A 17,925-nucleotide genomic window follows, 5' to 3' on the forward strand; every position below is an offset into this window, starting at 1 on the left:
AAAAAAAAGACTTGTACAGTGAAAACAGCAAAACGTGGTTGAAAAAATGAAAGAACATCTAGATAACACAAGATAACAAAATATGTACTCTATGCGTAGATTGGAAGAGTTGGCATTGTTACCATAATCTTAACACTCAAAGTGATATACAAATTTAGCACATTACTTATTAAAATCCTAATAACATTTATTGCAGAAATTGAGAAACTATGCAAAAATCAATATAAAATTTTAAGGGAAACCAAACAGCCAAATCAACTCTGAAAAACCAGAACAAAGTTGGAAAACTCACACTTTCCAATTTCAAGATTTACTAAAAAACTACACTAATCAAAACAGTGTAGTAGCAGCATAAATTTAAGCTTATAGATCAATAGAATAGAGTTATCCAGAAATAAACTCGCATACATGTTCATTTGATTTTCAAGAAGGGTGCATACAATAGGAAAGAGCAGTATCTTCAACAAATGGTTTTGGAAAAACTGGATATCTAAGTGCAAATGAATGAAGGTGGAAAATTATCTTATAACATATAAAAATTAACTAAAAATGGACCAAAAACGTAAATTTAAAAGCTGATATCATAATACTCTTTGAAGAAAACAGGGACAAGTTTTCATGACCTGCAATTCTCAATGGTTTCTTAAATACCAAAGTCACAGGTGGTAAAAGCATAAAATTGATAAATTGAGCTTCATTGAAATTTTTATATTTTCAAAAAACTAACTCCTCATTTTAATGTTTTTATTGTTTTTCTAATCTATAGTTGTTTATTTCTTTCTAATTCTTGTTTTTGTTTGTTTGTTTTGTTACTCAGTTTTCATTTTTATTTATTTTTTTCTCAGTTTTCATTTTTTTTTTTTAATTTTATTTTGTCGATATACATTGTGGTTGATTATTGTTGCCCCTTACCAAAACCCCTTCCCTCATCCCTCTCCTCGCTCCCCCCAACAATGTCCTTTCTGTTTGCTTGTCGTATCAACTTCAAGTAATTGTAGTTGTTATATCTTCTTCATCCCACCAGTTATCTTTGTGTGTGTGTGTGTGTGTGTGTGTGTGTGTCTGTGTGAATTTATATATTAATTTTTAGCTCCCACCAATAAGTGAGAACATGTGGTATTTCTCTTTCTGTGCCTGACTTGTTTCACTTAATATAATTCTCTCAGGGTCCATCCAAGTTGTTGCAAATGGCAGTATTTCACTCGTTTTTATAGCTGAGTAGTATTCCATTGTGTAGATGTACCACATTTTCCGTATCCACTCATCTGATGATGGACATTTGGGCTGGTTCCAACTCTTGGCTATTGTAAAGAGTGCTGCGATGAACATTGGGGAACAGGTATACCTTCGACTTGAAGATTTCCATTCCTCTGGGTATATTCCCAACAGTGGGATAGCTGGGTCGTATGGTAGATCTATCTGCCATTGTTTGAGGAACCTCCATACCATTTTCCATAGAGGCTGCACCATTTTGCAGTCCCACCAACAATGTATGAGAGTTCCTTTTTCTCCGCAACCTCGCCAGCATTTATCGTTCAGAGTCTTCTGGATTTTAGCCATTCTAACTGGGGTTAGATGGTATCTCAGTGTGGTTTTGATTTGCATTTCCCGGATGCTGAGTGATGCTGAGCACTTTTTCATATGTCTGTTGGCCATTTGGATATCTTCCTTAGAGAAATGCCTACTTAGCTCTTTTGCCCAATTTTTGATTGGGTTGCTTGTTTTTTCTTGTAAAGTTGTTTGACTTACTTGTATATTCTGGATATTAATCCTTTGTCAGATGTATATTTTGCAAATATTTTCTCCCACTCTGTTGGTTGTCTTTTAACTCTCTTAATTGTTTCTTTTGCTGTGCAGAAGCTTTTTAGTTTGATATAATCCCATTTGTTTATTTTTCCTTTGGTTGCCCGTGCTTTTGGGGTCGTATTCATGAAGTCTGTGTCCGGTCCTATTTCCTGAAGTGTTTCTCCTATGTTTTCTTTAAGAAGTTTTATTGTTTCAGGGTGAATATTTAAATCCTTAATCCATTTTGAGTTGATTTTAGTATACGGTGAGAGGTATGGGTCTAGTTTCATTTTCCTGCATATGGATATCCACTTATCCCAGCACCATTTTCTGAAGAGGCAGTCCTTTCCCCAGTGAATAGGCTTGGTGCCTTTGTCAAAGATCAGATGGCAGTAAGTGTGTGGGTTGATTTCTGGATTCTCTATTCTATTCCATTGATCAGTGTGTCTGGTTTTATGCCAGTACCATACTGTTTTGGTTATTATAGATTTGTAGTATAGCTTAAAGTTGGGTACTGTTATGCTTCCAGGTTTTTTTTTTTTTTTTTGGCTCAGCATTGCTTTGGCTACGTGTGGTCTTTTATTATTCCATATAAATTTCTGGATAGTTCTTTCCATTACTGAGAAAAATGTCTTTGGAATTTTGATGGGGATTGCATTGAATTTGTATATCACTTTGGGTAGTATGGACATTTTCACTATGTTGATTCTTCCAATCCAAGAGCATGGGATATCTTTCCATCTTCTTGTATCCTCTCTAATTTCTCTCAGCAGTGGTTTGCAGTTCTCATTATAGAGATTTTTCACATCCTTGGTTAACTCAATTCCTAAGTATTTTATTTATTTGGTGGCTATTGTAAATGGGCATGCTTTCCTGATTTCTCGTTCTGCATGTTCACTATTGGAGAAAAGAAATGCTACTGATTTTTGCGTGTTGATTTTGTATCCTGCTACTGTACTGAAATCATTTATCTATTCCAAGAGTTTTTTTGTAGAGGTTTTAGGCTGTTCGATATATAGGATCATGTCATCTGCAGACAGGGACAGTTTGACTTCATCTCTTCCAATCTGGATGCCCTGTATTTCCTTCTTTTCTCTGACTGCTCTGGCTAATACTTCCAACACTATGTTGAATAGGAGTGGTGAGAATGGGCATTCTTGTCTAGTTCCTGTTCTTAAAGGAAAAGCTTTCAGCTTTTCCCCATTCAGGATGATATTGGCAGTGGGTTTGTCATATAGGGCTTTAATTATGTTGAGATACTTTCCCTCTATACCTAACTTATAGAGGGTCTTTGTCATGAATGAGTGCTGAACTCTATCAAATGCTTTTTCAGCATCTATAGAGATGATCATATGGTCTTTGTGTATGACTTTATTAATATGGTGTATCACATTTATTGATTTGCATATGTTGAACCAACCTTGCATCCCTGGGATGAATCCCACTTGATCGTGATGAATAATTTTATGTATGTGTTGCTGTATTCTGTTTGATATTATTTTAGTAAGGATTTTTGCATCTACATTCATCAAGGATATCAGCCTGTAGTTTTCTTTTTTTGGTTATATCTTTACCTGGTTTCGGTATCAGGATGATGTTTGCTTCATAGAATGAGTTTGGGAGATTTGCGTCTGTTTCAATCTTTTGGAATAGTTTGTAATGAATCGGGGTCTGTTCCTCTTTGAATGTTTGGTAAAATTCTGCTGTGAATCCATCTGGTCCTGGGCTTTTCTTTGTTGGGAGCCTTCTGATAACAGCTTCAATCTCCTTTATTGTTATTGGTCTGTTCAAATTTTCTACATCTTCATCGTTCAGTTAAGGGAGCTTGTGTGTGTCCAGAAATTTATCCATTTCCTCCAGATTTTCAAATTTGTTGGTGTATAGTTGTTTATAGTAGTCTCGAATGATTCCTTGTATTTCAGATGAATCAGTTGTAATATCGCCTTTTTCATTTCTAATTTTTTTATTTGAGTCTTCTCTCTTCTTTTTTTTGTTAGCCATGCTAATGGTTTGTCAATTTTATTCATCTTTTCAAATAACCAACTTTTTGATTCATTGATCTTTTGTATTGTTTTTCAGGTTTCAATTTCATTAAGTTCTGCTCTGATATTAATGATTTCTTTCCGTCTGGTAACTTTAGGTTTGGATTGTTCTTGTTTTTCTTGTTCTTTATGGTGAAGTGTTAGGTTGTTCACTTGCCATCTTTCCATTCTTCTGAGGTGAGCATTTAATGCAATAAATTTCCCCCTTAATACTGCTTTTGCAGTATCCCATATGTTTTGGTATGATGTATCATAATTTTGATTAGTTTCAAGAAATTTTTTGATTTCCTGCTTGATTTCTTCTTGGACCCATATGTCATTAAGTAGAATGCTGTTTAATTTCCATGTGTTTGTATAGTTTCCAGAGTTTCATTTGTTATTAATTTCTAGTTTTAATCCATTGTGGTCTGAGAAAATACATGGGATAATTCCAATTTTTTTGAATTTATTGAGACGTGCCCCATTTTTCATTATTTCATTCATTCTAGTAACCTTGGGTTGAGTTCTTTTCTTTCTAGTTCCTTGAGATGCAGGATTTAGATTGTTTATTTTAAATCTGTCTTCTTTTATGTAGGCATTTATTGCTCTTATGCTTCCCTCTTTGGACTGCTTTTGCTGTATTTCACATGTTTTGGTATTATATATTTCCATTTTAATCTAAATGGCCCCTAAAGTCATTGAAACTTAATCCCCATTATAACTGTTCAGGAAGGGAAATCCTATTATGGTGATTAAAAGATGGAGCCTTGAAGAGGCGGTTAGATTGTGAGGACCATAACCTAGAAAATGGAATAGTAAGTTGATACTTTAATAGTGGTTATGAATGTGATTCTGAGGGCTTTAAAAGGAGAGCACATGAGGAGCTGTTTCTCTCTGATCCACTACTCTCACCATATGACAATCTGCATGGCTTGTAGAGTCACCTCAGCAGATGTGTTCTCTGAACTTTGTACTTCCCAGCCTCAGAAACTGTAAGCAATAAATTTCATTTTATTATAAATTACCAAGTTTCAGGTATTTCTGTTATAAGCAACAGAAATGGATTTAAAACAGAAAATTGGTACTAGAGAAGTGGAATGTTGCTTATAACAAATACTTGAAAATGTGGAAGCAGCTTTGGAACTGAGTGCTGAGAAGAGGCTGGAAGAATTTGGAAGAGCAGGCTAGAAAAAGCCTAGTTGCTGGTGGGATGTTAGAAGACAAGAAATCCTGGGAAGATTTAGAACATATAAAGTCACTGAAGATTAATCCCACAGTTCAGGGTGCAAAATTCTATTACAGTGACTGAAATGTGGGGCCTTGAAGAGGTGCTTAGATTGTGAAGATCATGTCTTATCAAATGGAATATGAAATTGATGGTTTAATATTAGTCATAGTCATGATTCTCAGGACTTTAAAAGTAGAGCACATGAGGAGCTATCTCTCTCTCTGCTCCACTATACTCACCATATGGCACCCTGCATTTCTGTAGAGTCACCACACCAGATGTGCTCCCTGGACTTGAGACATCCCAGTCTTCAAAACTGTAAGCAATAAATTTTATTTTCTTACCATTCTAGGTATTTTGTTATAAGGAATACAAATGGACTAATACAGTTTGTCTCAAGGAATTGGTATGTCTTTAAATTTTGTATTGACCCTTTAGTCATTCATTAGCATGTTGTTTAATATCTATGTATTAGTAAAATTACCAAGCTTCCTCCTGTTACTGATTTCTAGTCTTAATAACACTGTGGTCAGTAAAGATACTTAGTATGATTTCAATTTTCTTAAATTCATTAAGATTTGTTTTATGGCTTAACATGATCTATCCTGGAGAATGTTCCTTGTGCAGTTGAGAACAATGCATATTCAGCAGTTGCATGAAATTGTTTGCAAATGTCTGTTAGTTACAGTTGGTCTAGAGTGCAGTTAAACTCTGTTGTTTCTTTGTTGATTTTCTGTCTGGATGAGATTTTTCTGAATAAGGTTGTCTGGATGGATGTTGATTTTCTGTCTTTACATTGTTGAGAGTAGGGGATTGAAGAACCATACTATTATTGTATTGCAGTATATCATTTTTTTAGATCTATTAATTTTTGCTTTATATACCTAGGTGCTCCAAAGTTGGGTGCATATATAGTTATAATTATTATGTCCTTTTACTGTATTAAATTATTTACCATTATATAATAACCTTTTTTTGTCTTTTTCTATACAATTTTTGAATTAAAGTCTATTCTATATGATACAGGTACGTGTATTTCAGCTCTATTTGATTTCCATATGTGTGAAATATAATTTTCTGTCCCTTCACTGTCAGCATTTGGGTATCCTTACAGACAAAGAGAGTCTCTTATACGCAGCATGCAATTGGGTCTTATTATAATACATTCAGCCCTTCTTTTTTTTAATTTGAGAATTAAATCCATTTGCATTCAGTGTGATTATTGATACATTAGCACTTACTACTGACATTTTCTTAATTGTTTTCAAGTTATTTTGTACATCCTTTCTTCCTCTCTTCCTCTGTTAATGTCTTCCTTTGTGGGTAAGAGACTTTCATGAGCAGTACATTTTGATGCTTTGATATTTTAGTGTATCTATTATAAGTTTTTGCTTTGTGCTTACTATGAGGCCTACAGAAACCATCTTGCAGTTAGAACAGATTATTTTAGGCTAGTATCAACTTAACTTTGATCTCTATTTTAAAAAATAAAATCTACAGTTTAACTCTACCCACACACACAGATTTTTAAATATTGATGTCAAAATTTACATTTTTATATTGTATATTCTTTAAAAAATTATTGTAGTTACTAATTTTCAAGAGTTTTGTCATTTAGTCTTTAAATTAAGGAAATAATTTGATTTAAACACCGCCATTACATTTTCAGAAAATTCGGAGTTTGTCTGTTTACTTTTATCAATGAGTTTTATACTTTTTACTGTTTTCATATTACTCATTATCATTCCCTTCTTATAGTCTGAAGAACACCCCTTTGCATTTCTTATAGGGCAGGTGTGGTGTTAAATGAACTCCCTCAGATTTTGTTTGTCTGGAAGTCTTGACCTCTCCTTCATTTCTGAAGGACACCTTTGCTGGATACAGTATACTTGATGGGTAGTTTATTTTCCTCAGCACTTTGAATATATCATTCCACTTTCTCTTGGCCTGAAGTATTTTGTGATAAGAATTCCACTGAAAGCAATATTAGGACTCCATTAAATGTGATATGTTTTTTTCCATTTCGTCTTTCATTATTCTTTCTTTTTTTGTTATTGATGATTTCATTATGATATATGCCTTGGGGAATTTTGTTAGGGGTTAAATTTAAGAAGTGACAATTGAGCTTCCTGTATCTGGCTATGGTTGTATGTCCTCAGATTCCATTATTTTCTCAAATATGCTCTGTAGGACATTTCCTATGGTTGTTTCTGGGTCTAGGGAAGAATTAATGCAAGCACTGGAACTTAATTACTGATCTTTTAGTTTTTTGCTGGTCAGGGGAATGTTCCACAAGAGAAACTGTGTTATTTCGGAAATTCAGCCAGAGACTCTGGTCTAAAATACCTGTGGATTGTGCCTTCTGCAATGTGATGACACCAACCAGTCTTCTAAGCATAGTGGTCCCACTGATTGTAAGGCAGAGCAGCTGTCATGGTCTAGGTGCCAGTCGCTGCGATCAGTGACCTCACTCTTTCTCCAACTCACCCCATTTAATTTGGCTTACTTACATTTCTAGTGCTTCCTGAGGGATGGAACTGAAGTGGGTTTCCTGTGAAGATCCCCAGACCTATGGGGAGATGAATAGCCCACCTCTAATTCTTTCCTACCACCTCAGAAACCATAAGTCCAGGGGTATGCTCTGTGAGTGGTGTTATGCCAGTTTGGGAGTGGAGGTGGAGTGGTCTCAGATGACCACTCCTCTTCCCAGTCACAGCTTTTATCATTTCTGCAGCCCCAAGAGGATTCTCTCCTTTTTCCATGAGTTCTGGTAAATTTAGGGTGATATTCTTGCCTTAGAATAGTTTTTAATTGTACTTTTCTGTTGGTGAGTGATGCTGGTGTCCTCCTATTCCATCATATTGGTGACGTCACCCAAGTCTATATATTTCTTCCTAATTCCAACCTTAGCTGTAGTCCAATTCTTTATATCTAGTACTTTGTTATTATTCACTTTTAACTAGTTTGTGACTTTTATTACAACTTTTTCACCCATTAGCTCTTTAGCAACATCATTTAATATTTCCAAATGCAGGTGTTATTTAAGTATTTTTATGTTTTTTAAAGTTTTTTGCAAGCAAAGCTTATTCTGTTGCAACAAAAAGATTCTAAATTTAATTAGTATTATTTTCCGAATACTGCAAGTGTATTCAAAGGTTTAAAACTCATCCAGTACTCATAATTTATATCATTTTGTATTACAGAATTTTCATTGTCTATTTTCGTCCTAAAAATTTATACAGTCAATATTTTTAAGTTTACCCTCATTTTCAACATTTTTAACATTCATAATTTCTTCTTACAAGATATATATCTTATCCTGGGATTATTTCTATATGTCTTAAAATAATCCTACACAGTATTCTTTGCTAAAATAGTCTGTTGATAGCAAACACTTTTAATTATTGTGAGAAAATATCTTTTTTTCAGCATATTTCTTAAAATAGTTTTCTGGATATATAATTTTTTACAGACAGAAATGATTTTCTAGCTTTTTTTTGAAGGTGTCATTCCACTATCCTCTTGTTCCATGGTGGTTTTGATAAGTTATCTAAAAACAGAGGTGTGCTATTATACCAACTCTAAAATAAATATAAAAATAAAAAGAGGTGATGTGGAGTGCTTGAAAATTTATATGGCTGTTTTCAAGCTAGTGATGTGACATCTCTGAACATAAAGTTGGGATGATACGTGCAGAATATTTTTTCTGTTTAGATAAATGGTTTTATTTCATTTAGGCTGATTTTTAACATGATCCTTGATCCTTTCTTTTTCATCGCCCACTTTTCTTCTACATTGCAGTACCTCTCATTACATTCTTGCTCAACATTTTGTGTAAACACCATGGTATTTACTGTTCTGTATATTTGGCCAAATCCTTGTAGTTATACAATAGCACACATTTCCTTATATATGTACATGCAAATTAGCATAGACATACGAATATGTTTTCTAAGCATAGTGGGGAAGGACCATTGTTTCGATCACCAAAAGAAATAGTATTACAAAGCCTCCTCTGCATTTTCCATTTCTCTCCCAATAGTATGTTGGGGAAATAACAATAAATTAATGAGAAAAATATATTTATGCATAATTTATTCCACAATTACCTTGATGATTCCCATTAATTGTTTCCAGAATATTATATAAAAGTAAATACAATCAAACAGAAAGAAATCAATATTACAGTAGAGGTATTGATTTTTAATGCCCCAACTCTAAGCATGGCCCTGAGTTTAGAAAGCTTTAAACAAATGGTGACTTCTGTGCCCAAACTCTTTTCTTAATTCTATTTACTGCCTAATCTTATAACATCAGAAGAAGAGCCCTATGGTGCTAACTAAAGACCAATGCAGTGAGAGGGCTTGTTGAGCCCTAAGAACGGGAATGGGCTAGCAGTCCTGCTTTTGCTTCCCTCCCTTCCCCATCCCACATCTGTCACGGTGATTGTGTCTCCTGGGCACTGTGTCTATTAAAATTGCTTAAGACACTAGTTTAAAATGATGATTCTAGGGACCCTACTGAATCAAGCATCTCGGCCCGATGCCCAGAAACTTTTACTAAAACCTTGTGAGGACACAGCCTCAACAACCTAAAACTTTATTTTTTTTTTTTAAAAAAAAGGCCACTTAAAAGGTCCATGGGACAAGAAGCATAGACTAGAACCATTTAAAATTTACGACAAAAATCAGAAATTACTCTGGTGCTACCAAGAATAAACTGAAACTTGAAATGGCAAAACTCTTTTATTGAACATCCTGCTGAAGCCCAAGGAACAATGTCACCTCCTGCTGGTACTCCTCTTATCTGTCACTTAGAGCTTTTTTGTGTGTTCAATTATCTTTAGAAGCATCTTCTATGAACCACAGATGCTCCAAACTCCGTGAAATCATCCGAGGTGACACACATCTGCTTTAAACTGCTCACAGAGGTCATGACAGATGCACCAATCCAGGCAAAGAAACATCTGTCAGGAGAAGCTGTGATCTTGATGGGGGTCCCTTTGAAAGTCAGCTGTTCCACTTCTTTCATGAGCCTTTCCTCCAGCCCAGGGAAGAGAGTGGTGCCTCCAGACAGCACAATCTGTGCAAAAAGGTTCTTCTTGATGTCCCTGTCACACTTCATGATGCTGCTAAAGACCATTTTTGAGAGACCCAGGTTGTGGATGCCCAGCTGGTCAGGCACAAAAAGACCCTCTGGCACCTGGTATGGCTTTTCCCCAATTTGTATGACATTCCCATCTGGCAATTTGTATTCCCTCAAGGCCTCCTCAGGCCTCTTGCGTATCTCTTTTTCTGGCTCCAAGGCAACATAGCACACAGATTCTTTTTGATGTCATACACCAAGGCCTCCTTGAGTGTGCCAGGGAATATACATCCGCTAACAAAGAGGAGCTGGGTGAGGTGCTCTGTTATGTCCTTCCCCTCGCCCCCCACCACGCAGATCTTGGTGACTGCATGAGGCAGGCAGTAACTCTCAAAAATCGGGAAAGTGCGAGCGACCCCATCCCCACTGTCCACCACCAGGCCTGTGACACAGCAGAGGCATAGAGTGCTACCACCGCATGGTTGGACAGGTAAACAGCAGGCACGTTGAAGTTCTCAAACATCATTTCTGCAATCTTTTCCCGAATCTCCAGTAGATTCAAGGAGGGCTCAGTCACGAGTACAGGCTGTTGATGGGGTTTTACCCCCGGCTCCCACTCAAAAATATGCTCCCAGAGTTTCTCCATGTCATCCCAATGCGTTATCATTCCACGCTCAATGGGGTACTGCAAATATAATGCCTCATGCCTGTGCAAGGCTTTTTCCCCCACATAGTACTTGTTTGGATTGGCTCTTCCTGATGGCATGTTGAATTTAGGATGAACCACGATAGTGTTGATGACATGACGGGGTCCAATCTCTCCAGACAGGTCTGCTTTGCAGATTTCAGAACCATTGTCTAAAATCACAGCTGGAACATCTAATACATGTGGGCCAAACATGTCTGTATCGTGCTCTTCTGTACTTCACTGGAATAAAGAAATCTTGAGCGACTCTTCCAGAAAACAGGCACCTTTGGGATTCCAAAGTTCTCAGGTTGTCACCCAGGCAGACCTAGAAGGCTGTCCCCAATCCACCCAAATGCTCCTCCTCAACCCATGAATCCTGTCCCCTTTCTGGTGGTCCAGAGCCTGCTGAGGCAATTTCATTGATGATTACCTTTTATGTAACAATGTAGCCATGGCAACAATTGTTCTTAGTGAACATCAGAGGGATGGGGTCTCTGAGCCACCAGTACTCCCTACTTGGTGAGACATTAAGCAGAGGAAGGCAATTACATCTACAGATAGCTTTGGTAAGCCTGTGAAACCACAGCAGAGGCTTAGTTTTAGAATAAAGTGAAGCTGAAAACGTTTGATTTGTCCCAGAGAAGTGCCTTCTCTGCTCTGCTCAGCTGCTGCATGGGGGACACACACACACACACACACACACTCTCTCTCTCTCCCTCTCCCTCTCCCCCTTCCTCCCTCCCTCCCTCCCCTCCCCTCCCCTCCCCTCCCCTCCCCTGCCCTCCGCTTTGGATGGAGAGATACTAAGCACAAGGTGCAGGTCCAGGTCTGAGTAGGGATGCCTGCAACTCAGTCTAGCAAGCACTAAGAATGTTTTTTAAGCATCTTTAGTGAGATAAGTTTCACAATGCTATTTAAAGTGCACAGTTCCACAGATTTTAGTATATTTACTCATATCTGCATATGTTACAATCTTCAATTTAGAATATTTTCATCACCTCAAAAAGAAAACCGCTACCCTTTTGCAATCACTCCCTCCTCAGACCATCCCCCAGAGCCTTAAACAAGGCTATATATAGTCTATCTAACATATAGTCTACCTTTACAGATTTATCACTTGTGCATGTTTTTTTAAAAATGGAATGACACAATGTATGGCCTTTCTGACTGGCTTCATTCATTTTGCATAATGTTTTCAAGGTTGAGCCATTGTTTGGATATAGCACGCTTTGTTTATCCATTCACCTTTTGACAGACTTTTGTATTGTTTCCACCATTTCATTGTTATGAAATAAGTTGCTTGAAACAAGCTCGTACATGTTTTTGTGTGGAATTACTTTTTCATTTCTCTTGGTTATATACCTAAAAATGGAATAGCTGAGTCATATGACAATGACAACTCTATTTTTAATTATTTTACAGACTGTTAGTGTGTTTTCCAAAGTACGAAACATTTTGTGTTCCTACCCGAGCTGTAGGTGGGTTTTCTACATGCTTGCCAACACTAATCAGTATCTGACTTTTTGATTCTAGGAATCACAGAAGGTGTGAAGTGACATCTTATCACAATAATATCACTTCACACCCACTAGGATGGCTGTAACAGAAAAATGAAACATACAAGTTTTGGTGAAGATGTGGAGAAATTGGATCCCTCGTGCATTGCTAGTGGGAATGTAAAATGGTGCAGTCACCGTGGAAAACAGTTTGGCAGATTCTAAAAAAAGTTAAACACAGAATTAACTTTTGACATAGTGATTCTACTCCTAGGTCTGTATCCAGAAAATGGAGAGCAGGTGTCGGGCTGGATCTCAGATCCCTACCCCTTCCAGTGCAGGCCCTGAGTCAGGTAATTGAAAGAAGATTCTCACGGCGTTATGCAAGGTAGACATACTTTATTCTTTAGAAGTGAGTTTCACAAACATGCTTTATCCTCAGACACGAGCTCTGCCATTCTCCACTGTGCTCTGCCCACCTTCCATGTTCTGCCAACCTTCCAGGCTCTGCTGTCCAGCAGTTCAGACCAGTTACCTTTATACTTTTAGTACACAATAGCAGCCACAAGCCAAGCATGACATAATTACAACAATCATGCTGCATCAGTAAATGGGCACACAGGCACAGTTACCCTACTTTTATTACTGTTTCTAGTGAATGTGCTGAATCTTGCCCATTTGTAACAGATATGAGGTGAGACATCCTGTCTTAACCTTTCTACTTTCCTTACAATACCCTTGACAATAACCCCCAAAGAGTGTTTTCTTTGTTTAGCTACAAATGTGTCTCAACAGATATCACTGAAGAACATCTCAATACAGAAACTAACATATAATTTTTTATCTAAATTTTAAGTGGAGGATTTATGTCAATGGTACATAGAAAATTAATTTTCAGTGTAGAAAATGCTTGAACTATTAATCTTTATCAAAGCAGACAGATATTGGTAGATACTTATTGGTAAAAATCAGGTGGTATGAAAACATCAAGAAATTAAAGATGGTCTGGGAATTCAATTAGGAGTAGAAAAAAGTTGAAATAGTACTAAAAATTGGGCCATGTCAGTGTGGTGAATTCTTGAAATTATGGCCTGGGATGTTGACTAAAAATGAAATTACGTATAAAGGGGAAGTTCAGAGAAAAATTCTATATTTATATTCATTCCTCTACATCAGAGATCAAAAGAAGTATGATAATACTTTTTTGCAATCAATTTTATTTACTGTGATTTACTTTTTACTATAATATTTAGGTTATATTCTAAAGAGCAGAATTGTGAAGTGATGTAAATTTTTCATTGCATGATTCAAATAGCAGCTTCCTCTTAAACATAGTTTAATACCCTCTACCACTATTACTTTCTATTTATGACTTGGGAGCTGGGAGTAAAGATTTGCCTGCCCAGCCTTAATAATTCTCAAACAAAAGTTAATGGCTAATAGGATCACTACAGTCATTGCTATTCTCTAAACCTACCTTTATTTGAGTCATTTAGAGAGAGAAATTATCAAATCAATGATGTGTTCCCATGCAAAAATACATGAGTGACTTGTATTTAAGCAGAAATAATGTAGGCTAGTATACTGTTGCTCACTGATTGATCTGGGAGTAAATGATGAGGAACATCATAAATGAAAACTCTAGTTAAATTGAAAGTTATGTTAAGTATTTTTTGGATAGCCTATTTGTAAACTGACCTTTTAGCAAAATCATATAGAAGATCAGCTTTTCTAAGTAATGTGGTGTTTATTGTCTCTTTGTAGTCCTCTAAGCATGTAAATAGCTCTTCAGAAGATGTGAAATGCCCCTCAAATAAGAGCAAAAATGTCCATGATATTTTGTCATATTCCCTACAGTCAATAATTTCATTTCATGCCACTTTATTATCTATAATGGACAGGCTACACAAAATTCAAGAGGTACTATATAGAAAAAAAAATGTAAATAATGGTGAGAAATTACTTTCATTAAAAAAATATAACACTTTAAGTAAAAAGAAAAAGTCTTTATTTTGTATGTTTTATTCTAAAGGGTACTGCTAATTCCTTGGAGTTTTGTTTCTCTAAAGGGTACACATTTTGCTTAAGAATTAATAATTTCAAATGATTTTTGTGATAAATGAAATGCTTTTATTTCTACATCTACATGCAAGAGAAAAAGATGAGGAAAGATGAAGGCAACACATAATAATACACAGTTCTAAGAATATTTATATAATAAGATTTGCTTTCTAAGCAAACACAGGAGCATCTTGTAATCTAAAGTACTTTATATATATAATAGATATATTTTCAATATTTTTAAGTGTAAAAATACCATTTTCTCTGACAAGCAAATAAAATATTTTAACCTGATCAGCAATCACAAACATACAAATTTAAACAATCATTCAATATATTTACCTATTAAAATTGCAAATATATATATTTTTAATTTTCTTAGGCCCTGATACACCTTGTGGGTCCCTTTATTTTTATTTTTTTAAATTTTATTTTGTTAATATACAATGTGGTTGATTATTGTGGCCCATTACCAAAACCTCCCTCCCGCCTCCCTCTCCCTGCTCCCACCCAACAATGTCCTTTCTGTTTGCTTGTCGTGTCAACTTCAAGGAATTGTAATTGTTATGTCTTCTTCTCCCCCGTTTTTTTTTTTTTTGTGTGCATTTGTGTGAATTTATTTAATTTTTATCTCCCAACAATAAGTGAGTACATGTGGTATTTCTCTTTCTGTGCCTGACTTGTTTCACTTAATATAATTTTCTCTAGGTCCATCCATGTTGTTGCAAATGGCAGTATTTCATTCATTTTTATAGCTGAGTAGTATTCCATTGTGTAGATATACCACATTTTCCGTATCCACTCATCTGATGATGGACATTTGGGCTGGTTCCAACTCAGCTATATGTAAAGAGTGCTGCAATGAACATTGGAGAACAGGTATACCTTTGACTTGATGATTTCCATTCCTCTGGGTATATTCCCAACAGTGGGACAGCTGGGTCATATGGTAGATCTATCTGCAATTGTTTGAGGAACCTCCATACCATTTTCCATAGAGGCTGCACCATTTTGAAATTGCAAATATTTTTAAACTGATGATACTTATAATTTTCTACCCATGTTCACTGACATACTATATTCAATATTTAATGTACCTAATTTGTGATGACTGTTTGTTTTAAACAATCTGCTTATGTGTTACTAATGACTGTATACATTGTTGGAAATACTTGAGAAGATAATTGAAAATAAGTACTAACAATGGAAGCAAACTACTATAGAAATTCAATGACTAAGATGTTTATCAGCTTATCTTGTTAATAAACACTCCTGAAAAATTTAAGTTATCCAAGAAAATGGATTTCATGAGACTTAAGAAACACTTATGGGGTGACATCAGTGAAAATTATGGAATAAAGTTTATACCTCCATAAAAGCAATGATAAAACTGTTAAAGGCTGTCTGAATCAACTTTACTGGAACTCTGAAAGCTAACCAAAGGTTTGCAGCAACAAGGGAACTACTTCATCAAGAAAAACTAGCTGAATCTTGATAAGAACAAAAAGCTGTATGGCATTTTAATTTTTTTTGTCCCATTCCCCACTCCCCTGCTCAATTTTAGACCTGAAAATAAAAAGACCATTTCTGGAACCAGCATCAGTACACTACAGAGTAAAATGGATTTTATTTAAAAAGATTTGTTATTATTTGACCTGTCCAGTGCCTCCATAGAAGATGAGGTCAAAAGTCTTGCATTTGTCTTTCCAAATTCAGAATTTACCCAGTGCCAAAACTGCTACATGGGAAATTTTTGCTAAAAAATTTACAGATATGTGTTTTAGTCATTGATGCTGGAGAGAATAGATGAAAGTTCAAACAAACAATAACCTAACAAAAACGCTTTGAAGGAAAACATGAGAAATGAGATGCTTTGGGGAATAAGCACTTGAAAACCTTAGAAATATTCCTTGGAGTATAGATAACCATGTCCATGCAAAGGATTATGCTCATGCTCAGTGAAGACCTGAGATCATAATATTTCACCTCTGGCAGACTTTAAGTCTCTGTACAAACAGAAAACAAATACTAAAACAAAATTTTAAACTTCCTTCCTAAATTTTGAAGGCATGCCCTAATAAATACATGTAATGAAATATCCAAAGAAGAGAGAGAAAAAGATGTACAAAAGATAATTTAATAAATAATGGGATAATGGTGGCAAATGTCCCAAATTTGATTTAAAAACCTCAAAAAATATCTCTAACTGGAATAAACAAAGTGATCTACAATGAGACATCTCATAATCTAACTGTAAAAGTACATAGACAAAGACTCTTAAAAGCAACAAGAGAGATCTGACTTGTTATATTAAAACCATCTTCAATATAAACAACAGATAATATATATTCAGAAATCATGACCCAAGACAGTAGAATGACATACTTGAAGTGCTGAAAGATATTGGTAACAAAAAATTCTGTATCTGGCAAAACCATCTGAGAATAAAGGAGAAATGATTACATTCCCCGAAAAACAAAATGTCAGAGAGTTCATTGTCAGTAGACTTGCCCTACAAAAAATGCTAAACGAATTTTTTTTTTCTTCAGATGGAATAAAAGTACACTGGACAGCAACTCAAATCTACATGAAGAAATAAAGAACACCAGTAACTGCATGGATAAATGATACAAGCCAATATTAACATCACAATACATTTAAAATAGATAAAATCATACAAAGTTTGTTCTATGACTATAGTAAAATAAGAAATAAATAAGTAAATCAAATTTAGAAAATTTACACATATTTGGAAATTAAAAAATACACTTCTAAATACCAATGAGTTAAAGATAATTCACACATATTAGAAAATATTTTGAAACAAAAAAGGTAAAAAGACAACATAGAGAAACATATGAGCAGTGGTAAGATACAGATTTAGAGTTGTAAATGGCTTTATTGAATATGAAACAAGATTTCAATTCATAACCTAAACTACTACCTTTAGAAACAAAGAAGGGCAAACTAAACTCAAAGCAAACAGAACAAAATAAGTAATGAAGATTAGAGCAAAGATCAATGAAATAGAGAATAGAAAACAATAGAGAAATTTTTTAAGAGTCTGTTGTTTAAAAAGATAAAATTGAGAAAAATTTAGGTACACTGACCAGGGAAAAAAGAGAGAAGACTCAAATTAATAAAATTAGAATGAGGGTTTCAAGATGGCGGTGGCTGCGGCGGTTGGCGCTTAGTAGCTGAGGTGGAAAAGGCGGCCACTGGGCCTCAGGCAGCCGGGAAACTTGTGGACCTTCCTCTTGCCATCTCTTAAGGGAGGACCGCTGCTGGTGGCCGGTCGTGGGGGCTGACCGCCACTTTGCCCCAGGCAGGAAAGGCTGCCTCATTTACAGGCAACAGCTTTGAAGTGTGGAGCAGGAAAGGAACTGTTTCTTAGCTGCAAAAGCGAGTCTCGAAACAGGGAACACGGCGCCAGGGCTGCTGTGAATGCAGACAGGATCCCGGAGGCCAGGGCTGCGCTGAAGGCAACCAGCTGCCCTATTCAGGATTCGAGGTTTCAGGCCGGCATTAAAGAAGATTCCTGGGAGTGCCCGAGCCGCGCCG

The 17,925-nt window shown here is 35.8% G+C and overlaps 1 pseudogene; it reads right to left on the bottom strand.

Annotated features, from left to right (window-relative positions):
- Positions 1–9,876: 9,876 nt before the first annotated feature.
- On the bottom strand, positions 9,877–11,020 carry LOC134367686 (actin-related protein T1-like; annotated as a pseudogene).
- Between the last annotated feature and the right edge of the window lie 6,905 nt (positions 11,021–17,925).

Source organism: Cynocephalus volans, chromosome X, assembly GCF_027409185.1.
Source record: "Cynocephalus volans isolate mCynVol1 chromosome X, mCynVol1.pri, whole genome shotgun sequence".
Classification (NCBI taxonomy): domain Eukaryota; kingdom Metazoa; phylum Chordata; class Mammalia; order Dermoptera; family Cynocephalidae; genus Cynocephalus; species Cynocephalus volans.